At 40.5% G+C, this 25,886-nt stretch overlaps 1 long non-coding RNA gene across 2 annotated transcripts in view; it reads left to right on the forward strand.

Moving 5' to 3' along the window:
* The window catches only part of LOC120864696, a 146,242-nt gene extending 122,456 nt beyond the window's left edge, over positions 1 to 23,786 (forward strand). For both annotated transcript variants that reach the window (XR_005721212.1, XR_005721213.1), the window contains 2 exons: positions 18,614 to 18,781; positions 23,634 to 23,786. This is a non-coding gene — a long non-coding RNA (uncharacterized LOC120864696). The remainder of the gene's footprint in view (positions 1 to 18,613; positions 18,782 to 23,633) is intronic.
* The last annotated feature ends 2,100 nt before the right edge of the window (positions 23,787 to 25,886 follow it).

Raw genomic sequence — 25,886 nt, forward strand, 5'->3', positions numbered from 1 at the left:
TCTTTGTGATCCCATGGACTGTAGCCCACCAGGCTCTTCTGTCCATGGGCTTCTCCAAGCAAGAATACTGGAGTAGGTTGTCATTTCCTTCTCCAGGGGATCTCCCCAACCCAGGGATTCAACCCGTGTCTCCTGCATGGCAGGCATATTCTTTACCAACTGAACCAGAGGTAAGACTAATATTATTAATAAGTCTACAAAAATATTCTGTTACTACCATTTCTAAAAGGAAACTTTAATATCATTTGCACCATGCTGTATAGAGAATTCTCTGTCCCCAGGGTGTATCACAAGTCCCCCTGCACCCCCTCCTTACTGTACTTGGCGTACTACCTGGTTTGGTGTGTGATAGCTTGGGGAACTTTCTTTTTATTGCTCCAGCTGTGGTTGCTGTTTGTTGTTCTGTATAATATAGTTCTTGGTCCACATTGACTTGTGTGTACTATTACCCAGGAATAGATAGGACAAGAGATGCTTTTCATTAAAAATACATATTGAGATATAGAAATATTTAAATAAAATTCTAGGCCCACAGGATAATGTCTTTTTTTCTGTCCACCTCCAAATGTCTAAAGTACATCCCTAATGCCACAATTTGGGAACTTAAGTCCTGCGGACTTGCTATCATATCCCCTGAGGCAAAGCTGTGGTTGTTAAAATATGATGTGTGACTTTAGAAAAAGGGCTAGCATAATTCTGTATCATCTAACATGGTCTTAATAGGTCTGTTTCCTTTTGCAAGCATTTATTAATAGTGTGGTAACTCATTCTGTAGATTTGGGGAAATCATATTTTTAAGACTCAACTGATGTAGCCAGAGGTGGTCAGCAGCAATTAGACTTCCTAATATTTGACTTTCCTTAGGTTAATGAAACATTTATATGCCAACACCTGCATCAGATTAAAGCCTGGCTTGCCTTAGTCACCCTCTACTCCTGGGCCAGCAGCAGCACCTGGGAGCTTGTTAGAAATGCAGAGTCACAGGCCTGCCCCAGACCCAGTGATCAGACTGTCTGCTGGTGAGTTACATGTACATTACAGTTCAAGAACACCGCCCCAGTGGACCTCACTCTTAGTTTTCAGAAGGAATGAAGAAGGCAAGAATAACTTGCTGCTCTTGTCACTGAATGATCAGAGTCAGCAAAGCAGCTTGCGCGTCTGTGTCGACCTGCCCTATCAAAAGAAACATACCGTGAGCTACATGTGTAGTTTTAAATTTATGGTCAGTATGTTAAAAAAAAAAGAAACATAAAATTAATTTTAATGTATTTTATTTAAACCAATACATCCAAAGTAATAGTTCAGTGGGGAATCAATGTGAAAAAAAATATTGTATATTTTTTTCATAATGATTGCTCATAGTAAATACTTATGTGCATATATACTTACAGCACATCTCAGTTCACACTGATTAGCCACACATTTCAGGTGCTCAACAGGCACATGTGGTGAGTAGCTCTCATAGTGACAGAGCAGTTTTAGACAATGATGTATCTGCCATCCACTCCAGGGTGCAGTGGAGTGTCTTTCCTGCAAGGGTGTGCACACACTTCCTTCCTCGACTTTATTATTGCATCAGACTTTGTGCTTACCTCCAACCTTAAGATGCATATATTTTTAAAAAGTATCACAAGATAAATACAGTAGAAGACATTTGTGCTAAGTGCTCAGGAAGCATGGGAGACAGAGCATCAATCATTGTCCAGGGCAGAAGACAGCATCAGGCTTAAAGCTTGCACTGTGGAGACAAATAGACTCATGCTACAGGATTTACCTGAGTCCTCTGGGTTTTCAATATGTGCTTTTCATAGACTGTCATAAGGATAAAATGAGAATTGGATATAAAGAATAATATTATGCTTTATTTATATCACTATTAAAAGAAAGGTAAGGGTAAATTTGATTGTCTGTGGATAAGTGGAGTTTCACAGGTGTATCTGCCAGAATCCACCAAATATGAACATTTGATTAGTTTCTCACTCTCTCTGTATGTGGTATAGTATAATATATGAACATACACATGTATATCCATATGTACATTTTCCTTAAATTGTTGGAGAATAATTTGTAGGCAGCAAGACTATCCCTATATATTTCCTGAAAATGAGAACATTTTCTTACATGATTAGGGGTGTAATTATCAAATTTCAGAAACCCTAAGACACAATTTCTGTAATCTGTCACATCTCTGTGGTCTCCTGGAATCTAGAACAGTTGGTCAGACTTTACTTTGTGGTGGAGAAGGGTGTGTGTGTATGTGTGTATAAAAACTCAACATATTTAGAGAGATAAGGCTATTTTATGGACTATCCCTCAACTTGGGTGTATCTGATGTTTTCTCATATATTTGGCAGGTTAACTAGGATATTTTAAAATCTTTTATATTTAAAATAATCTTTTTAAAAATATTATGGAAGTTTCAATATAGTATACAATATAGTAATTCACAATTTTTAAACCGTATACACCATGTATAGTAATTATAAAATATCAGCTATATTCCCTGTGCTGTAGAATATATCCCTGTAGCTCTCCTTTATACACAGTGGTTTGTCTGTCTTGATCCCACACCCTGATCTTGCTCTCTCCCTCTCCCCACTTGTAGCCACTAGTTTTTCCCTGTTTCTTCTCTTATAGTCACTATTGTAGATTCCACATATAAGTGCTATCATGCAATTTTTGTCTTTGTCTGAGTTATATCACTAAGCATAATGCCCTCTGAGTCCATACATGTTGTTGCAGATGGAAAATTTTCATTTTTTATGGCTGAGTAATAATCCCTTGTGTGCACAATTAAAAATTTTTAATTGATGGATAATTGCTTTACAGAATTTTGTGGTTTTCTGTCATACATCATTGATTTGTTGAAAGCCAGGTAGGTTGTGTCTGTATCTTGGCAGTTATAAATAATGATGGTATATGAACATAAGGATGCTTGTACTTTTTGAATTAATGTTTTTTTCATTTTCGTTGAAATACATACCTGGGAATGGAATTGCTGGACCACGTGGTACATATTGCTGTGATTTATTCAAAATGTTCTCCCTTTCTTTTTCTCTAGAAGTGTTATAGTATCCCAGTCTAATATCTTCTAACACCTTTCTCAGCTGGTGTGTAAGACTAGCAGGGTAGATGGTGGGCAGGCTCAGGAATTTTGGGACTAGTGCCTGCCCACTGGTGGGTGGGTCTGGAGACCTTGTGTACATCTTGTAAGAATGGATCTATCTCCCTTGGTCAATAGAAATCCCAGTCTTATAAGATGCATACAAAGTCTCATGCTCCAGACTCACCCACCAGTAGACAGGCTGCATTAAGAACTCCTGGAGTAGGAAATGGCAACCCACTCCTTATTTTTGCCTGGAAAATTCCATAGATAGAGGATCCTGGTGGGCTACAGTCCATGGGGTTCACAGAAAGTCAGACATGACTGAGCATGCACGCACACACACACTTCTGGGACTCCTGGAAGTAAAGCCCCACTGGCCTTCAAAGTGAGATGTTCTTGGGGTCATCTGCCTGGCCCAGGACACCCAGGTTGGGAAGTCTGATGTGTGGCTCAGATGCCTCACTCCTTTGGGAGAATCTGCAATTTTAATTTTTCTCTCATTTGTGGGTCACCAACCCTTGGGTATGGGACTGACTGTCATGATTCTGCTTATTCCTACCTGTCTTGCTGTGGTTTCTTCTTCTATTGTGGAAGATTCTTTGTTTCTGGTTGAGTCCAGTCTTTTCTCCTAATGCTTGTTCTCTAAATACTGATAGCTGTAACTTTGGTGTGCTCATAAGAGGAGAGCAGCTCAAATTCCCATAAACTAGGATTTTTGAAGCTATTTTTAAATGAAGATGCCAGTAATAGCAGGAAGGCAACATCATTGCAAGGCCTAAAAACAGTGATGTGATTAGATCCTGCTTCCAAGTTGTAGCTGCACTTGAGAGAAGCTGTATTTACTGAGGGGTGCCACCAAGCCCAGAACTGTGGTAGGGGAGAAGAGGAGGAGAAGTAAACACCCAGATCTTGCTCTCTTTCTGTCCTTGGATCTCTTGCAGGTGCTCTCATTGGCTCACTTCAACAACAACAAAAAAAAACATTTAAGGTCATCCAGGTGATTGAGTCTTTAGCAGTCATTCTCATAGAGCAGTGAGAATGGGATTATGGGGGAAAAGAAAATCACCCGTGCTCCAAGCAGAGGAAGCAGTAAATGCAAAGGGAGTGTGCAGTATGAAGGGCCAAAAAGTGCTAAGGAACATTCTGGAATGCAGTCAGTGAGGTTGAGAAGCTAGGCTGGGCCCACTGTGTAAAAGTATTACATAACAAGTTTAAGAGGGCTTCCCTGGTGGCTCAGATGGTAAAGAATCCACCTGCAGTGCCAGAGACCTGGGTGCGATTCGTGGGTTGTGAAGATTCTCTGGAGGAGGGGATGGCAACCCACTCCACTATTCTTGCCTGGAGAATCCAATGGACAGAGGAGCAGCTAAGAGTTGGACATGACTAAGCACAAGAAGTTAAGGACTCTGGAGTCGATCCTGCTGAAATAATTATTTTTGAGCATAGGAGTTAATATGATCAGATCAGTGTTTCAGAAAAAAATAGCTATGGAACAGAGCTGCAAAAGAAATGGAAGTCAGGGAGTCATTCAAACAATTCAGAGCAGAGATGAAAAAGTGTCACTAAATTACTTGCACAGAAGGTAGAGAAAAAGACAAATATGAAGCTTTGGGGGACATTTAAAAATCAGACAACAAAAAGATACAAGATGCTGGAAGTTTAGTTAATAATAAGTAATATTGTTGGTCATGGCAGCTAATAGGTAGTGAATACCTACTATCTTACACCAGATTAGAGAGTTTCATCCTCATAGCAACTCTGTGAGGCAGATGTGATTTTCACAGTTCTAATTATAAGAAATTAAAGTGTTTCAGTGAATGATAGTACCATGAATTGAGACAGAATGTTTGAAGTTGCCCATGGGGCATAATGAGTCCTAACCAGTAAGCTACTGGGAAATGAGATATGGAGCCAGGCACGCAGATCTGGGCTGGCACTGGGAACTTGCTGATGTGAGCTGTAATCATAGAATGTATGAGGCTGACCAGGATAAACTCTGAACAAGAGGAACCACTACTCTATGTGAAGGAGTGTTTGGAAGAAATGTCAGAGATGCTTGAATGGCAGGAAGAATATCACATGTAACCCTTTTGTTGTTGATAATAACTGGCCTGCCCAACTGTGGTGTTGTCATCATTGTGATCTGTTAGCTGGCCTAGACTTGTAAAGGACATACACTTTACAACTTTGAGTAAGAGGTTCTGGTTCAAGGTGGTGATGTTGGCATATCCTGAACTCGCCTCCTTGGACACACCAAATATACAACTACATACAGAGCAGTTTCTTTTGAAGAAATACTTGCAAGCTAGCTGAATGACTTCTTTTGTTGTTGTTTAGTCACTCAGTGATGTCTTGACTCTTTTGCGACCTCATGGACTATATATAGCCCAGGGCTTCTGCATCGTAGGTGGATTCTTTATCACTGAGCCAACCGGGGAAGCCTAGATGACTCAGATATCTGGCAAGAGGAAAACCAATGGAAGCAGTTAAGAGAGGCTGAGATGTAGTCCCCCAGATGAGGCACCCCAACTTTTAAGACCTGTACCCGTGAAACAAGCCCTGAAAACATCTAACTCTCAAAAACCACAGGGCTTGCATCCATGAGACCCACAAGGCTTTATCAAACTGAGAAATGGCTCGTAAAGAACTTGTACACAAGGACTCACTCACCTATCTCCAAAATATTGTACTTATCATAAAGTGTTGGCCTGCAGTGCAGGCATCTAATTTAACACGAATGTAGAGGCTTTCCAGGGCACCAGCTTGACCTTCTATCTTGCTCCAGCAAGTGGGCACCATCTTTGTGGTCTCCCTCTGCCACACTCTAAACACCAGTATCTTCTGGAGGGAAGCTTTCACATGCATCTGTTACCCTAGTTTTTACAGCTGTCACTTAGGGGACACCTGGCTTTGCTTGGTAGAGGGGCTTGCATTCCTGAATTTCATGGGATTGTAATAAGAGAGAGAGTTCTTGGCAGATTGTTCCCTCTGGGCACAGTACAGAGCACATTAAAAGGATCATACACTATGATCGAGTGGGATTTATCCCAGGAATGCAAGGATTATTCAGTATCCACAAATCAATCAGTGTGATATACCACATTAACAAACTGAATAAAAACCGTATGATCATCTGCATAGATGCAGAAAGATTTTGACAAAAGTCTTTTAACACCCATTTATGATAAAAAAAACTTTACAGAAAGTGGGCATAGAGGGAGCTTACTTCAACATAATAATGCTGAAAGCATTCCCTTCCCCGGTGGCTCAGTGGTAAAGAATTACTGGCACAAAGACAGAAATATAGATCAATGGAACAAAATAGAAAGCCCAGAGATAAATCCATGCACCTATGGACACCTTATCTTTGACAAAGGAGGCAAGAATACACAATGGAGAAAAGACAATCTCTTTAACAATTGGTGCTGGGAAAATTGGTCAACCACTTGTAAAAGAATGAAACTAGAACACTTTCTAATACCGTACACAAAAATAAACTCAAAATGGATTAAAGATCTAAATATAAGACCAGAAACTAGAAAACTCCTAGAGGAAAATGTAGGCAAAACACTCTCTGACATAAACCACAGCAGGATCCTTTATGACTCACCTCCCAGAGTAATGGAAATAAAAGCAAAAAGTAAACAAATGGAACCTAATTAAACTTAAAAGCTTTTGCACAACGAAGGAAACTATAAGCAAGGTGAAAGACAGCCTTCAGAATGGGAGAAAATAATAGCAAATGAAGCAACTGACAAAGAATTAATCTCAAAAATATATAAGCAGCTCATGCAGCTTAATACCGGAAAAATTAGTGACCCAGTCAAAAAATGGGCCAAAGAACTAAACAGACATTTCTCCAAAGAAGCCATACAGATGGCTAACAAATACATGAAAATATCCTCAACATCGCTCATTATCAGAGAAATGCAAGTCAAAACCACAATGAGGTACCATCTCATGCCAGTCAGAATGGCTGCTATCAAAAAGTCTATAATCAATGAATGCTGGAGAGGGTGTGGAGAAAAGGGAACCCTCTTACACTGTTGTTGGGAATGCAAACTAGTACAGCCACTATGGAGAACAGTGTGGAGATTCCTTAAAAACCTGGAAATAGAACTGCCATACAACCCAGCAATCCCACTTCTGGGCACACAGGCCAAGGAAACCAGAACTGAAAGAGACATGTGTACCCCAGTGTTCATCGCAGCACTGTTTATAAAAGCCAGGACATGGAAGCAACCTAGATGTCTATCAGCAGACGAATGGATAAGAAAGCTGTGGTACTTATACATAATTGAATGTTCAGTTCAGTTCAGTCGTTAAGTCGTGTCCGACTCTTTGCGACCCCATGAGTCACAGCACGCCAGGCCTCCCTGTCCGTCACCAACTCCCGGAGTTCACTCAGATTCACGTCCATCGAGTCCGTGATGCCATCCAGCCATCTCATCCTGTCGTCCCCTTCTCCTCCTGCCCCCAATCCCTCCCAGCATCAAAGTCTTTTCCAATGAGTCAGCTCCTCGCATGAGGTGGCCAAAGTACTGGAGTTTCAGCTTTAGCATCATTCCTTCCAGAGAAATCCCAGGGCTGATCTCCTTCAGAATGGACTGGTTGGATCTCCTTGCAGTCCAAGGGACTCAGCTATTAAAAAGAACACATTTGTAAGAGGGTTCCCTAAACTGGAAATAGAACTGCCTTATGACCCAGCAATCCCACTGCTGGGCATACACATCGAGGAAACCAGAATTGAAAGAGACACGTGGACCCCAATGTTCATCGCAGCACTGTTTATAATGGCCAGGACATGGAAGCAACCTAGATGTCCATCAGCAGATGAATGGATAAGAAAGCTGTGGTACATATAGACAATGGAGTATTACTCAGCCATCAAAAAGAATACATTTGAATCGGTTCTAATGAGGTGGATGAAACTGAAGCCGATTATACAGAGTGAAATAAGCCAGAAAGAAAAACACCAATACAGTATACTAACACATATATATGGAATTTAGAAAGATGGTAACAATAACCCTGTATGCGAGACAGCAAAAGAGACGCAGATGTACAGAACAGACTTTTTGACTTTGTGGGAGAGGGAGAGGGTGGGATGATTTGGGAGAATGGCATTGAAACATGTATAATATCATATAAGAAACGAATCGCCAGTCTAGGTTCAATGCAGGATACAGAATGCTTGGGGCTGGTGCACTGGGATAACCCAGAGGGATGGTATGGGGAGGGAGGTGGGAGGGGGTTGCAGGAGTGGGAACTTATGTACACCCGTGGCAGATTCATGTTGATGTATGGCAAAACCAATACAATATTGTGAAAAGAAAAAAAAAAACACATTTGAAGCAGTTCTAATGAGGTGGATGAAACTGGAGCCTATTACACAGAGTGAAGTAAGTCAGAAAGAAAAACACCAATACAGTATATTAATGCATATATATGGAATTTAGAAAGATGGTAACAATGACCCTATATGCGAGACAGCAAAAGAGACACAGATATAAAGAACAGACTCTGGGAGAACGTGAGGGTAGGATGAATTGAGAGAACAGCATTGAAACATGTATATTACCATATGTGAAACAGATCGCCAGTCCACGTTCAATGCATGTAACAGGGCACTCAGGGCTGGTGCACTGGGACAACCTGAGGGATGGGATGGGGAGGGAGGTGGGAGGGGGTTCAGGATGGGGACACATGTACACCCATGGCTGATTCACGTCAATGTATGGCAAAAACCACTACAGTATTGTAAAGTAATTAGCCTCCAATTAAAATTTAAAAAAAGAATCAGCCTGCCAATGCAAGAGACATAAGTTAGGTTTCTGAGTAAGGAAGATCTCGTGGAGGAGGAAATGGCAACCACTCCAGCATTCTTGCCTGAGAACCCATGGACGGGGGAGCCTGACAGGCCACAGTCCATGGGGTCACAGAGTCAGACAAAACTGAGCATGCACACACAGGCACTAAAGTTAGGAATGAGGCAAGTATGGCCACTCTCATACACTTTTCTTCAACATAGTTTTGGAAGTCCTAGCCGTGGTAATCAAAGAAAAATAAATAAATAAAAGGAATCCACATTGGAAACAAAGAAGGAAAACTGTCACTGTTTGCAGATAACATGAAATATACATGTAAAAATCCCATCAGAAAACTACTTATACTCAACAGTGAATTTGGTAGTTGCAGGATACAAAATTATTACACAGAAATCTGTTTCATTTCTATACACTAACTTATTGGCTGTGACAAATAAGATATTCTCTAGGAACATGACAACTGCTCTAGCTCATCACTGAAGGCAGAGCTTGCCTCGAATGAAGTACACCTGGTTTGTTCTAGACAACATCACTATTTTGCTATGTGTCCTTTCAATGTGTACCATTTAACTTCTACCTGGGAATTAGTACTTTCTGAGCCATGAAATTAAAAGACGCTTGCTCCTTGGAAGGAAAGTTATGACCAACCTAGACAGCATATTGAAAAGCAGAGACATTGCTTTGCCAGCAAAGGTCCGTCTAGTCAAGGCTATGGTTTTTCCAGTGGTCATGTATGGATGTGAGAGTTGGACTATAAAGAAAGCTGAGCACAGAAGAATCAATGCTTTTGAACTGTGGTGTTGGAGAAGACTCTTGAGAGTCCCTTGGACTACAAGGAGATCCAACCAGTCTGTCCTAAAGGAGATCAGTCCTGAGTGTTCATTGGAAGGACTGATGTTGAAACTCCAATACTTTGCCCACCTGATGCGAAGAGCTGACTCATTGGAAAAGACCCTGATGCTGGGAAAGATTGAGGGCAGGAGAAGAAGGGGATGACAGAGGATGCGATGGTTGGATGGCATCACCGACTCAATGGACATGGGTTTGGGTAGACTCTGGGAGTTGGTGATGGACAAGGAGGCCTGTCCTGCTGCGGTTCATGGGGTTGCAAAGAGTTGGACACGACTGAGCGACCAAACTGAACTGAGCTCTTAAAAGGAAAATTATATTTTCCCATTTGAAAATTATTTTTGCAAACTGTTCCAAAGTCCTTGAATTATAAGAGATAGATTTTTAAAATGTTAGTTTTATACACCACTGTGGCTAGATCTTGCTGACAATGTAAAAGTCCTTTGCGTTAGATAGGTCCTAAATTAGTTTTTCTTGATTGCCTGATGTAGATGTATTATATGTTTTTATTTGAGGTACCATATTGAAAATATTTTGCATGTGGAATATGTTTCATTTAAGGAACTATAGAAATCACTAATCTAGCTGATGCTTTTTATTATTTTGGAAACATTTATTTCATCCCTTGGTTACTGGCAGTTCCGTTATGGTTTAGAGACAACAGTAAAGATCTTATTGTTTATGCTCCATTGGAAAAAAATAATAGTTCAGATAGTTGACCTCAGATAATTGTGAATCCCATTGGGGAAGCGCTGCATATTTTTGAAGATTATGTGTTTTCAAACTACAAGAAAGAATAGAACACAATTTATCCTGGGAGCTTTTCTTTAGGATCTATAATATTTTTGTGGACTATTAATAAATACACTATATGGTTGTATTGTATATTATATCTCTTATTAACTCTAGTGCCATCACTAATGTTTTAATATATAACCATATGTTCCTCAAGGGAGCAGTTTGTGTGTTTTACTGGCAAGTAGCACACAAAAAATTCTCCCTGCTGTTCTCCTCTACTATAAATTAATATCCACTGCCGGGGGACCTCTTATGATATAAAATTGTCCTCCTGTGAGTGGTATGGATGAAATTACCATGGAGGAAGGCTTGAGCAGTTACCGGAGTATGAATAAGACAGTACCTATTCTGCTGTACATAGGACCCCTGGTGTCTTATATTAATTTATGATAAATAATTTACTTCACTAACTTAAAAGTTTACTTCTCTGAATTATCTTTTTAGTCACAGTGTTTTCTAAATGTAAGTGCATTTTCTGTACTGAAAAGGAGTACTCTAAAAGCATGGCATCATCTTTGCCAGCCCCAGACTATTTTGCAGTTTCTACAACACAAGATTTTATCCAGTAAGAGCGCCTGGAGGATGGATCCTTTTAAGTGACATTGTTGTCTGCACTGCTTTTCATTTTGGCAGTAAAGGAGTTACAGGAAAAGATGGATCCATAATGACAGCCCTGTGTGTTGTAATGTGATGGTTGCCTGGCAACTCTACCTGTAGAAATAAATATGGGACTTGTATCTGTATTAATCCCCTCTTGTTGTCAAGGTTTAGAGGTTTTTAATACATTAAGCTTAGAAAATACTTAAAAGCAAAAAGGCTTGATCATTTGATGGTCCTTTAGAATTGTATGAGATTGCTGGATGTCGACAAATAAGGGGTCTTGGGGAGTAAGTGGTACATAGTGCTGTGAATAAGTCTTGAATATATTTGAACCTCTCTTAAATGAGTCTGAGCCTTACCTTGGCATCTCACATAACTTACATCTTCCAAGGACATATTTCTTCACTTAAAAACATTTGCTGACTATCATTAAATGTGTTACTTCTGCACTAGAAATGGGCTAGGATATAAATATAAGACAGAGCCCTGGGCTTTTCATCTAGAGAGGTGACTTTATCATCTAGTGAAGAGCAAGTGTAGAGAGGAATGTTCTTACTTGTAACACTCAGGGAACATGCCCATCGGTACCAACTGTTCTTTTTATACTCTAACAGAGATCAAAGCCAGCTATGGATTATGCCCCAGCACACTGCTTGTGGCTACAGTACAAGCTTCCCTCTTCCACCCTCTCATTGAGTGTGCCAGAACATAGGTTATCACACTGGTCTGCTGGTACTTGTATCTTCATTCTTTTCTTCTATACCTCAGCTTTCACCTTCCAAGACTTTACTATTTTGTACTTCAGGATAACATATTTTCATCCCATCAGTGATACCCCCTCTGTTTAAATAAGGATCTCAGAAAAGCTGTAAGGGAAAGTTGGCTAAAAAGATCACATATTTTACTGATGCAAAAACTCTTAAGGATTTCAAATTCTAGAAATAGACAAGGTCTCAGGATGATATATATTAAATTGTATTTTCATGCATAGACTAAGAACCTATATTGCTAATGATAAGATCACCTTTTATCATTCCAAGCTCTTCCAAAGGGTGACATTTTGTCATTAATCTTAAATAAAGTCATTATTTTAATTGGCTAAAGAAGTTAAAAAGTTAAAAAACACTCATGACTTCGATCAGTTGATTTTATTCTAACTCAGTACATCTGGTCACACGGAACAAAGGGATGAGGCATGAAATTATCTGTCTCCCCTAACTCTAAGACAGCACAACAATGTCTGCCACAGCTCATCAAGAAATTCCACATTTATTAGCATTCAGCTGGGGAAACCAAAGCAATTTATTGTGGGATAAAGATTCATTACAGGAATGAGATCTTATGCAGTTTCAGAGAAGCCTGGGAAATATCTAAGGATCCAGAAGAGAGAAATGAAAGGTTAGAGCTGACTAGCACCCAGCTCTCCTGAAGCACTAAGGCTGATAGGCAAGGGTAAGTCAGAGCTTTCAGGGGAATTTGAGAAGCAGGTTGTTGCCATTTCAGGGCAGCAAAGGGGAGCTGGGGAAGAGAGTATGAAAAGCTATCAACTGTGATGGCAACTACTTCTGGAGGTGTTCAGGCAAGTGGCTGGTGATGAGCATGGCACCTCTGCTGACCAGCAGTGCTACCATTCACAAGCAAGAGCTGGAAAGGGACTCATGGTGTCTCCTTCCTCTTTTTATCACTATGCTCATCTCTGAACCTATAGTGGGAGAAGAGGGGAAGAGAAAGTATGACTGGCTATAGCTATAATTTTATACTTAACTATAGCCCTGCCATAAAATGACTGGTTAGTGATTAGCCTTGAAAGTGGGTCTTCAGGACATGCTTGTCCACTCCTTCTCATCTCTCAGCTGTAGCACAAACCCTTTAGCACAGATGGCTCACCAGTTAGGCTTTTCATGTCCATTTTATAACTCTGTAATACTCACAAGTTCCTCTGCACTAATCATGAGGAACTCAGTGATAGGTATAACTTGCTCATTATTTAGGCTTTTAATAGAGTAGCAGTCCCTGGTGGCTCAGAGTGCACCTGCAATGCTAGAGACCCGGGTTCAATCCCTGGGTCGGACGATCTTCTGGAGAAGGAAATGGCAACCCATTTCAGTATTCTTGCCTGGAGAATTCCATGGACAGAGGAGCTGGGCAGACTGCAGTCTATGGGGTTGCAAAGAGTCAGACACAACTGAGTGACTTTCACTCACTTCGCAGAGGAGCAATCCAGTAGGAGAAAGATGACAAAGTCATGGAAGGTTAAATATTATTAGTAATAGAAAATAAAAATGAGATAAACACATGCCATATCTACAGGAGGAAAATCCACTGTGGGCCAGCACTATGAAGAAGAGTTCTTGGAGGAGGTGGCAAATTAGAAAGGCATGTAGACCATGAGAAATAGGATAAGCTGAGCATCTATGATCATTGCCAGTCAGCCTTGGGAACAAAGAGAGCATGTATGACCTCAGAAGTTACCATTGGCAGAGATTAAACTAGTCAAATTGTTTAATCCTGCACAGGAAGGAAAAATTTTAAGGACTAAAGTCAAAGTAACTCTGGAAAGAAAAGGAGGACAAAGATTATACCATGAGAAAATAAAAGAGAAAGAGTAGATATCTGTTTTGAATCTTTTTTAATAAAAAAATCAATAAAGATGACAACATATATGCTTGGAAATGTCTGTTATGGTAGGGACCATGTTTTTTCTGTGTTTGAGACATTTTTTTCTTTGAAGGATTAATGTGTCAAGTATGGGTTTCCTTTCAGAATGAAACTGAATACAGTAAGTCCCTTACATACAAATAAGTTCTGTCCTGAGAGTGCATTCATATCTCTGGTTTCTTTGCAAGCCCAACAAAATTAGCCTTGGTACCCAGCTTTTACAGATAATGCCAAATACATGAACTAACTTATATGATTGGACATGTGAACATATGTTTGCATCTTTAAAAGTTTGTAACTTGAAGATTCACATGTAGGGGACTTACTGTGTTGGATCAGCATACAATTTTTTGGATTATAATTACAATTTTTAAAAGGTACATTGGAAGGACTGACGCTGAAGCTGAAACTCCAGTACTTTGGCCACCTGATGTGAAGAACTGACTCATTGGAAAAGACCCTGATGCTGGGAGGGATTGGGGGCAGGAGGAGAAGGGAACAACAGAGGATGAGATGGTTGGATGGCATCACCAACTCATGGACATGAGTTTCAGCAAGCTCCAGGAGTTGGTGATGGACAGGGAAGCCTGGCGTGCTGCAGTCCATGGGGTCCCAAAGAGTCAGACATGACTGAGTGACTGAATTGACTGACTGACTGTACCTTAACTGTCAATTCAGGAAAACTCCAGAAACAACCTTGCAGAATAAAGTAGGTCAAGGGTTATAAGTGAGATTGAAAGCCATGAAATGGATCTTCTTTGAGGAAAATGTTTTCCACAGAAGACATAGAGAAGGCCAGCTGGTACATGAGAAGATGCTCAGAATCACTAATCATCAGGAAAATGCACATCAGAGCCACAAGAGAAACTGCCTTATGCCTACTAGAATGGTTATCCTCAAGAAGACACTTAAAACAAGTATTGGTAAGGGTGGATTGTTGGTAGGACTGTAAATTAGTGCAACTACTATGAAAACCTGTATGAAGGTTCTTCAGAAAATTAGAATTATCATATGAGCCAACAATTCCATTTCTAGTATTTATTTGAAGAAAACAAAGCCACTAACTCAAAAAGACATATGCACCCCCAATTTCAATGCAGCAGCCAAATAAGGAAGCAATCTGTCTTGTCAGTGCATGAATGGATTTAAAAAAATGTGATACACACACAGCAGAATACTACTCAGCCATAAAAAAGAATGAAATCTTGCCATTTGTGACAACATGGATGAACCCTAAAGATATATTGCTAAGTGAAATAAGCCAGATGAAGACAAATATCATAGAATCTCACTTATATGACTCTAGGAAAACACACCCAAACTGAGCTCATAGATAGAGAAGAGACTGGTGGTTGCCAGACGTGGGGGGGTTGGAATTGACAAAATGGATGAAGGGAGTCCAAAGGTACAGACTTCCAGGTGAGAGGTCATACATATGTAATGTATAGCGTGGTGACTGTAGTTAATAGTTTTATTGTGTACCTGAAAGACGCTAAGAGTAAATCTTAAAAGTTCTCATCACATACACACAAATTTGTAACTGTGTGGGATTATGGATATTAACTATAATTACGGAGGTGATCATTTCATAATATATGCAAATTCTGAATCATTATGTTGTATATCTGAAACTAATATACTAATATATTGCCAGTTGCTGCTGCCAAGTTGCTTCGGTCGTGTCTGACTCTGTGTGACCCCATAGACGGCAGCCCACCAGATTCCTCTGTCCTTGGGATTCTCCAGGCAAGAATACTGGAGTGAGTTGCCATTTCCTTCTCCAAGGCATACATGCATGCTAAGTTGCTTCAGTCGTGTCCGACTCTATGTGACCCTATGGACAGCAACCCACCAGGCTCCTCTGTCCATGGGATTCTCTAGGCAAGAATACTGGAGTGGTTTGCCATTTCCTTCTCCCGTATTGTCAGTTATATTTCCTTATAAAAAAGATTCGTCTGATAGAATAACACATAAGTGAGGTCACGTTGATGAAAGCACTATGTAAACTGTAAAGCACCAAACAAATACTAATTATTGAGTGATGACACAAAATACTGCATGGTGGTATCACAGATAAAAACTAAATTGATAACTGCATATGGGAAGCTTCAACAAGTATTTATTAGTAAGAATTAGATGGTCACAGCAGAACTGCTAAACCAAACTGACAATGTTGTAGAATGTAGTTTCACAAAATGCAAAAATTTATTCCAAAAAATGGTTGCCTGAATTGTTACCCAGTATCAGAACCTCCATGATGATTAGCCAATCAAGTGTCTATTTTCTTTTTATCCTGCACTTCATTTCTTCAGCTCTGAAGCATGACCTCTGACTTTCTGAAGAGCTGTATAGAAATTTCTAAGATCAATAAGGGAAAAACATCACCAGAAATGGCAAGTGGGTAGAATAGTGTAGTCAAAGGTTAACAAAAATACAGCCCCCAGTCAGTTCATTGCTCTGTAACAAAGGGCTCCATTACTAACAGAACTAACCTACTCTAAAGTATATATTCTGGCAGAAATACTTCAAAAAATTTTTGCTGTGTGATGGTGATATGAAAATGAAGGGGTATAAAATAGAGCCCCTAAATAAATATGTGCTGCTATCTGTCAGTAGTGGTCAGCTGAGAGAATTATATTATTGGGGATAGTAAATCTCTAAGCATTGCCTTGACCACAGAGGCCAGAGGTGTTTGTGTTTGTTTCAAGACACTGAATCTAGAGTTGAGGTCTGGTATTTTGCTGGTGACTGCTGAAGAGGAGGGATTTGGCTTCTGGCAGCACATAAAGCCAAGCTGACAACAAAGCTTTCCTTTCAAGCTATCCAAATGAACACATTTCTAATCTGAAATTCAAATACTTGACAACAGAGAGCCTGTGAGCCTGGCTTTGAACAGGAAATTGCTTCATGGTTTTAGCATAATGAATTAGGCAGTTAGACTAAATCCATTTAGTAGGAAAAGAATGCTTTCACATGCTTTTTGAAAGAAACGAGAGAGGGGTGATCTTCTTAATTTCCCAAATTTCTCAGGACTTAAGAGACACAAATGCTTCATGTAAATTGTATCTGTTCTGTTCTGTGATTGGTATGTAAAAAGCCTTTAGCCCCAGTATTCAGAAATCATCTTTGTTAGAAAATGCTCTGCTTTTGAATGTTAGGGAAACTGAAGGTGATGAATAAAGGTCAGGCAGGTCTCATCCTGACTGTGTCCTGTACTTCTCATGATAATGGGGAACGCATTTTAATTCTGAAACCCTGTCTTGGTCACTGGCAGTGTATTCCCGTGGACACAGCATTGCAGTCTTCAGGGGAGTCGGGAGAGATGTGGACACAGAGAACAAGCTTGCACAGAGAGGTGCATAAAGACAGACACGCTCCATGGGGCAGAACCTCGCATTCCTCGTCATTTTTATCCAGAAATGCACCTCTAGCCCACAGTCCTAACACAGAAGCAGGCTGGTCCACAGCTGGGTTTGTGACAACAGAGGCAGCTCTGAGACTTTTAGCACAGCCGAGGGAGGGACCATCATGAGGAGAAGGGGAATAATGTTTGCTTGTGTCGGGTCCATTTAACAAGGCTGACCTTAAGAGAGCCTGATGACAGACTTCTTTTGGGGAGGAGAGGACTAGAGAAAATGGAAAAAAACAAAAAACAGTCCTCATCTCTCCCTCTAAAAAGAAAAGGCAAGAGTAACAGCATAAAAAAGGAGACAGACCCTGGGAGAGGAGTGAGTTAAGTCTTGTCCTGGGTAAGTTTGCCAGAGGCGGGCTGATTTGTAACCAAGCCCCAGCAGCACTGAACACAGACATGGTTATGCCTAAGACAGCCAAGGGAAAACTGTTCTGCGTAACCAGGCTTCCATCAGAGCAGACAAATACACAACAAGGTCTGCCATCTTTGCGTTCACAACTTGCTAGGTAGTATACCCAAATTATCTCCTGCTCCCAAGCACTATGGAAACAGGATGTAAGTAAATATGGTTTCTTTTTAGTCATTGTTTGCAATTTCCTATCAGAGGCAACAGTCAAGTTCTTGCAGTTGGCATAGTGATGAAGATACTATGACAGATTACATTACAAAGCGATGTTTTAAAAACCTCCATGTGTGCCAAGCATCTAATTCATGTCTACAGTTAAAAAGGACCGTGTCCCAGCCTCCTCATTGCTATGCAATTGTCCTTCTTGGTAGAGGATGGGAGACCTTGGCATATATACAGATCAGCTACATGATCACCTACTTGAAAGGACACAAGATGAATTAAGCTGAGAAATACTGACTTTAAATGTATGAGAAGAGTTCTGATCTAGAATAGTAATGATCACCCAGAAGCACAAAATGAATATTTACTAGACCTTATGAGTTGTACCGAGACACCAGCTAGAACTAGTCCAATTCGTTTCTGATAGTACTTCAACCCCAGGAGTGAGACATGGGCAGAGAGGAGAGCGGCAGAGTCGAGGACCTTGCATCTCTCTGGGGAAAGTAGGACAGAATCCCACATTTGAGCCTGCGGCCAGACAACGAGCTTTACTTCAGAGTCATATTCTGGAGTCTTGCGAGAGGAAGTGCCAGCAGAGGGGCTGTGTGGGCAAGGAAGCATGCACAGCAGCGGGCCCTCTCTCTTGTTTGTGGAAGCAAAAGCCCGTTAGTTGAGGCAGACTCTTTAATCCTATGATAAGAGATCAAATGTAAGGTCTCGGCAAGCCTGGGAGAGCTAAAGAGAATGAAATTTGTGTTGAAGGAGAAAGGGCTAATAGCAGTGTTCTGTTGCAGGGTGGAGAGAAAGCTTCAAGAAGGGCTTGTTAAATTTAGGTCCTTATAGATTCTGAAGATATCTTCGTGGGCCTCCAAAGTTAAGGCCAAGCACACAAGGCTGCCAGGAGCCAGAAGCACTGAGAGAAGGAAGTACATAGATGGGGATGGTTACAAGCCTCAGTTATGGTAAGGGCTCCTTACATTTTTTCCCCCAAGTCCTTGTTAGGTAGAGGAGACCGAAGGGGTATGTTTCCTTCTGGGGAAGTAGGACGGATTTAGCCTGAACAAGATTACACAAATTCAGTATTTCTTTCAGATGTGGTAGCTTAATCTTAAAAATTCTTCAGTATTTTCAATTCCAGTGTATATTCATTTTTGCTTTGATACAGAAAATAAGAACAAACTAATTTGAGCATTGGGAAGAGTGTGGGTGCAAAGTCACCTCATTCACGTCTGTCCCTTTATGACCCTATGGACTATAGCCTGCCAGGCTCTTCTGTCCAAGGGATTTTCCAGGCAAGGTACGGGAATGGGTTGCCATTGCCTCCTCCAGGGGATCTTCTTGACCCAGGGATCGAACCTGCATCTCTTACGTCTCCTGCATTGGCAGGCAGGTTCTTTACTACCAGTGCCACCTGGAAGAGGGGCTACACTTATTGTGTGGTGATGCCTGGCTCCCTGCCCATGGGCTGCATCCAAGTGAGGAGCATGGACCTGGGACCAGCACTTGATGTAATCGTTGCAAAGTGAGTTGCTAAAAGCCTAGTTCTGACTCTTGTTTTCCTATTTGGTCCTAATTTGGACTCACTCAAAACAGGCAAAGTAGTCTAAGGAGAGTGTGCTTTTCTCCTAGTTCTTCCAATACTGCCTCTAAAGTATTACCTGAAAGGAAAACTAAATAAGATGACTTCAGTTTTGTTCCTATCCCAACTATGAGAGTTTTAGCATCTTCTTTGATATGACTTCTCCCCAATCTAGTATGTAAAGTATCAGTTCAGTTAGTCAGTTCAGTAGCTCAGTCGTGTCCGACTCTTTGCGACCCCATGAATCGGAGCACACCAGGCCTCCCTGTCCATCACCAACTCCTGGAATTCACTCAAACTCACGTCCATTGAGTCGGTGATTCCATCCAGCCATCTCATCCTCTGTCATCCCCTTCTCCTCCTGCCCCCAATCCCTCCCAGCATCAGAGTCTTTTCCAGTGAGAACTCTTTGCATGAGGTGGCCAAAGTATTGGAGTTCCAGCTTTAGCATCAGTCCTTCCAATGAACACCCAGGACTGATCTCCTTTAGAATGGACTGGTTGGATCTCCTTGTAGTCCAAGGGACTCTCAAGAGTCTTCTCCAAAGTATAGTGAGAATTAAATTGCTAACAAGAAATACAAATTGATTATATATGCATCCCATTCACAAAGGTTATCATTCTCTTCTCACCCCTCTGGAAAAAAAACAAACAGATTTTTAACTAAGTGTTGGCATAGGCACAGGGCAAGCCTTGCAAGTAAAATATTGAGGAAAACCTTCCTGGGTTCTGCCTTGTGGCCCCTTAGCATGGGGAGTCTCAGGCCTGGGTGACAGAACCCCATCTTGGTAGGCTAATGGAGCTTTTCCAACATTGCAACAAATCATTCCCCTTTCCAAGTGAAAACAAAACATAACACGTCAGGAGAAATGTTAGCCATATGTTTGTATCATTTCCTTAGTGTTCATTAAAGTTTTTAGTGAAACAGCTAATATTTAATACTCACACTTGGGCATTGTTAGAGATCACTTCCTTTCCTGAATTATTTTGTTCCCTAATAGAAAAGGCAAATTCACACTGTTATTCTCAGCCATGACCCTGAGTCAGCCATGTAGTCAGGGTAGGACAGTCGCCAGAAAGGTCACTCATTTGTGTGCTGTCTTCGTGTATCATCTGTACATACTTATTTTTCATTGTATAACCATATTTTCTGTTTGTTTGGGCTTATTTCAAGCAAAGTGAAAGTCACGAGTTGCGTCTGACTCTTTGTGACCCCATGGGCTATACAGTCCATGGAATTCTCCAGGCCAGAATACTGGAGTGGGTAGTCTTTCCCTTCTCAAGGGGATCTTTCCAACCCAGGGAATCAAATCCAGGTCTCCCGCATTGCAGGTGGATTCCTTACCAACTAAGTTATCAGGAAAGCCCAATTTGAAACAAAATACTTATCAAATTATAGTTTTGATATGCTGATGTGTTTCTCAATATATTAAAGAAGTGCACATCTCAGACTGTAAGACAGAAAAAATTGTCCATCTGCCAACTAAACCATCCTGTGAAACCTCAGTAATACACATAGAACCAGTAACACCAGATTACATCACATCCTATAGTGCCAATACTGACTTAAACACAGAGGCAGGAGGTAGGTGGGATAGCTTATATTCTGGTAGCAACTCCCAGAAATGAAGGTAGGCGTTGAGCTCCAAGGAGGAGGATTTGGGGCCACAGGCCAGGAAGAAGGGAACTGGAGTCTCCCCTGGAATTTTTAAGGGAGGCTGAGGGCTAAAGGAAATACACAGGTGAAATCATAGGTACGCAGAGCTGGGATTATAGCACTGTGAACCAGGGACTTCTCTGGTGGTCTGTGCTCTCAATGCAGGGTTCTTAATGGGCTTGATCCCTGGTCAGGGAACTAGATCCCACGTGCCACAACTAAGTCCCAACATGGCCAAATAAATATTAAAGCACTGTGGTTCAACCTTTCTCCTGTTCAGCCTGGTTGGTGACTGCTGCAGTAATGGAGACCAATAATGAACTTTTGGAGGATGAAGCAGAAAGTGCCTACTGAAGGGTAGCGGGGTATGCCACTCTGACACAAGGATTTAAACTGAAGGCAGTTGAGAAGAAGCAGTTGTAAGAAAAGCTCTCTGCCCTCTCAATAGTTGCCTTTAAAAGCATGACAAAAATTTGTAAAGGAGTCCTCCTTCTCTTTCAGTTAAGTACAGAAGCTAGTCACAAGAGACAATTCTAGACCCTTATCAGCCCAGAGACAGCACCAGAGGAATTCATGCAAGACAAACCTTGTTAAAACCAGTGCTCATTTTCTGCTGGTCCTCACCTTCCCCACATTTTTTTGCCTTCCACAAGTCACTAACCCTAGAAGCTCAAAGTCCCTTTCCTTTGTATTGTCACTTGTCTGAACATTTATTTTAATTATTGTTATTGTTAACATGCTACGTAAGCCCAAGTTCTAACCACCCTTTTGAGTTACTGGGTACCTGTGTGAGTAAGTGTGATGTACGTACTAATAAACTACCATTTGTCTTTCTCTTGTTACTCTAATTTACAGGGTCACAGCCAGAGAGCCTAAGATGAATGGAGGAAAAGATTTTCTTCCCTCCCGTATACTACCTGTCTGATAGTTTCCTCTGCATTGAGAGTAACTGGAGGTTATATTCTTTTAGCCCCTACTTTTGCAACAGAATTAGATATATTAATTTTTAAAATTGATGTCTCTTTTTTTCTTTTTGGGCAACTGAGTATTAAGGGCTGGGTAAATGATCCCTGTGTCTGGGCTTACGGTCCATGAGCACAACAAGAGAGATGGGTATTTTCCTGGGAGAATGTGTAGATCCTGCAGAAAGTTTCCAGCTGAAGTCTAATGTTAGCTTGCAAGGTCCTAAGTGGCTGGCTGCTGCCATGGTGCCCAACAGGCCGGGGGGCACATGAATATCACATTCAGAGTGACCCTGGCGGGCCCTGGGAAATGGACTGCTCATTTTGCCTAGGACCATTCCTGTTTCGAGGCACATTCCTCTTGGGTATGAGTACTGTTGGGAAAACTAAAGAAAAGATAGAGCAAGGACTGTGGCTTGCTGTTGTTGTTAGTTTCTCATCAAATCACGAAATAGATCAAAGTTTAAAAGGCTGTTTGGCGGGAACGTTACTGAAGGGCACTGTTTTACTTGGGCTAATAGCTTACTATGTACGGGCTACTCTCTTGAGTTCGTGATCTACAGAAATTCACTTAATCCTCACCATGAGTTATCTTCAGTATACATTATACCCAGTTTAAAGATAAACTAAGCCCAGAGTGGCTAACTGACCCAAGGTCATATAGGTATTTGAGGCAGAGCCTTTGAGAATGAAAGAAGTCTGGCTTCAGAATCTGTACAGAATATGTCCTATGCCATTCTGCTTTGCTTATTAAATATAAGATGGATGGATGGGAGAGACGGTGGACAGCAGTTACAGGACTTACTGAGACTGATGCATCTGGCCTTATGTGCAACCAGGACCTTAGTGGGTCTGATTACTTATGCTAGAAAGATTATGGGTTTTTTCCCCCCATGTTCAGAAATGAAATAAATGATCCACAGACATAGAAAACAAATGGTTACCAAAGGTGGAAGAATTTGATATTAACATATACACACTACTACATATAAAATGGGCTTCCCAGATGGCTCAGTGGTAAAGAATCTGCCTGCCAATGCAGAAGACATTAGAGATGTGGGTTCCATCCTTGGGTCAGGAAGATCCCCTGAGGAAGGAAATGGCAACCTGAACTCTAGTATTCTTGCCTGGGAAATCCCATGGATAGAGGAGCTTGAAGGGCTACAGTCTATGGGGTTGCAAAGAGTTGGACACAACTGAGTACATATAAAATAGATAACCCACAAGGATGTACTATATAGCTCAGGAACTACACTCGCTATTTTATAATAAGCTATAAGGGAAACGAATGTGAAAAAGGACACACACAGATATGTATCTATGAATCACTACGCTGGATACCTGAAACTTACACAACATGGTAAATCAACTATACGTCAATAAAAAATTTTTTAAAAGAGAAAAAATGAAATGAATTTGAACTCAGGATTGCCTTTGGCGTGTTTAGGGAAAATGTTGCCAGATTCCTTTTAACAATAAAAACTGTGGAGAAGCACTATATGTTTCCTAATGTTAACATCATTTTTAAGGCATAAGTGGTCTTTTTTTTTTTTCCAACTTTAAAGAGCAAGCAGGATATAAGTAATCTGATTCTTCTTCTGTTTTTCCTTGTTATAGCTCCTGGTAGAAGTCCATTCACAATGGTCAAGCTCCTTGAAATAGCATATGTGCACATAAACTTTATTGTGAGTAGGCTGGACTTGTCTTGAATTTTAGAAACAGTTACCACAACTGGGTTTTCAAATTAAAGCTCTGGGCCAGTATATGGATATTAAAATATTAAAAAGCATAATATGGCCTGATCATTCTTTTAGTGACATTCAGGAGCCATTATTGAAACATATCCCAATGGGTAGTACCCAGTGGTTAAGCTCTGGAATCAGACACCCTATATTGGAAAACCATTAGCAGGCTGTGTGATCTGAAGCAAACTACTGAACCTCTCTGTGCGTTTGTTTCTTTCTAGTATAAAATGGGCTAATATCTGTTCCCAAGATCATGAGGTGGTCTGTGTAATGAGCTCTTAGGACAGTGCCTGTTATACTGTAAGTACTCACTAAATGTTAGGTAGAGTGAATAAAGGACACTGTGTAATTTTCAATTATGTTATACTAAGATTTCACTCAATAAAAATATTTATATTAGGAAAATGTCTAGCCTCAGGTCTCTGACAGAATGCAAGCTCACCAGGTATTAAATCTGTATATTAATTATCCATTGATAGCCACCTGGTGTATGCTTTTTCTGACACACTATCTTCAAAATAATCCCCCCTCAGGCCTTCCAGACTGAATAAAACAGGACAATAATCTGCGGTTGTCTTCTCTACAGTAAGTACAACTGTAGTTTGAAAACAGCCTTTCCATAATAGTACATTATTTTTTTTCTTAGCAGTGTCACTCCTGCAGTCATCTAATACCTTTGAAGCAGATTAATCCATTAAAAGGTGTTCTCCTAGTGTCTAGTAATTGCCAGTAAAGTCCAATCAGAGTGGCTACACAAGAACCTTCAAGAAATACTATAAGATAATTAAAACATAAAGGGTATGCAAAAGTAGCAAATCAATAGAGACAGTAAACATGGTTTATCAACAGTCCTGAGAACACTTTCTCAATTCTAAAATGTAAATGGATTTGGGTTGGAGCACATGGCTAGGATGACAGATAGGATCCCGGTAATGGTTTAATTAACTCCAGTTTCCTGCATGTTAAAGGTTGCCTCAGCCCACTGGCTCATGTAACAAACCCTCTGAGGATTTTGTTAGCCAGTGTCTGATACGAAGACCAGGCAGCCTTCCTTTCCTTACAGGGTTACATTTTGCCCTCTTCCCCTGGAGGCCTTATCAAAACACAGCCCTCTGTTTTCTCTATAAATACACAGATATTTTTAATTTCAGCTCAAACGGTTTGACTTGGTAATCAAGGTAAAAGGAACACACACACACGCACTGCCTAAGTAATGAGAAGACTGCACTGGGAAGAATTGCGTAATTAAAATTTTATATTAAAATTCACACATAGTATATGTAGAATGTTAGAAAAACCATGGCAGCTCTCCAGATGATTCATTTGCTGTTTTAATTCTTCTATAATGTAGGCTATTTTATAATTAGCCACAGAACTCTGCCACTTGGTTAGTTCAACCCGATGAAAGGAATAATAAGGAATATTTACTATTAATGGATATTGAAACTACTACTCTGAGCAGCCCCAATAAAGAATAGTTATTTACTGTTCTTAGCTGGCCATTTAAAATAGATTATAGCCAGTGTTTTGCCTGCAATCGTGAATTTAACTCTTCCAGGAGAGATAAGGGTAAGCTTTTTTGAGGAATTACAATCTGTTTTTTAAAACTGGCTGTGAGGGCCAAGTGTTAGTTAAAAGAAAAATTCTTTTTCCAACCTGCGAGAATGAAGTTGCGCACAATTAACTTTATCATTAGTAAATAAAGGAGTTACTTAACCTCTGCCCTTGCAGAAGTTCCTGATATGTTGCTGAGGAAAGGGCAAGAGACCCATTATGTTTATTTATTCACTTTGTTAAAAGGTTATTCTTGAAGACTGTGATATAGAAATGCATAATACATAATCTGTGTTAATAAAGATCTATTTACTCCACCATTAAAGAAGCTGGTTATTATATGATGCTCATTAATACTATGAAGATTTTTTTTTTTCCTGTTGCTCCCAAAGGAAAGATTATCAAGCTTTCAGTAAAGGACTCAGTGTCTTTAAATTAGAAATCACGGAGGTATCCTGTGTAAAGGATATTAAAAGCAAGTATAGTCACGCCATCTTACTGCAAGATGAGCTAGAGGTAAGTATATTGCTTATCTTTTGAAATGAAACGTCGAAAGTGCCAACTACCTGTG

The sequence above is a fragment of the Oryx dammah genome, unplaced genomic scaffold (assembly GCF_014754425.2).
Source record: "Oryx dammah isolate SB20612 unplaced genomic scaffold, SCBI_Odam_1.1 HiC_scaffold_5, whole genome shotgun sequence".
Lineage (NCBI taxonomy): Eukaryota > Metazoa > Chordata > Mammalia > Artiodactyla > Bovidae > Oryx > Oryx dammah.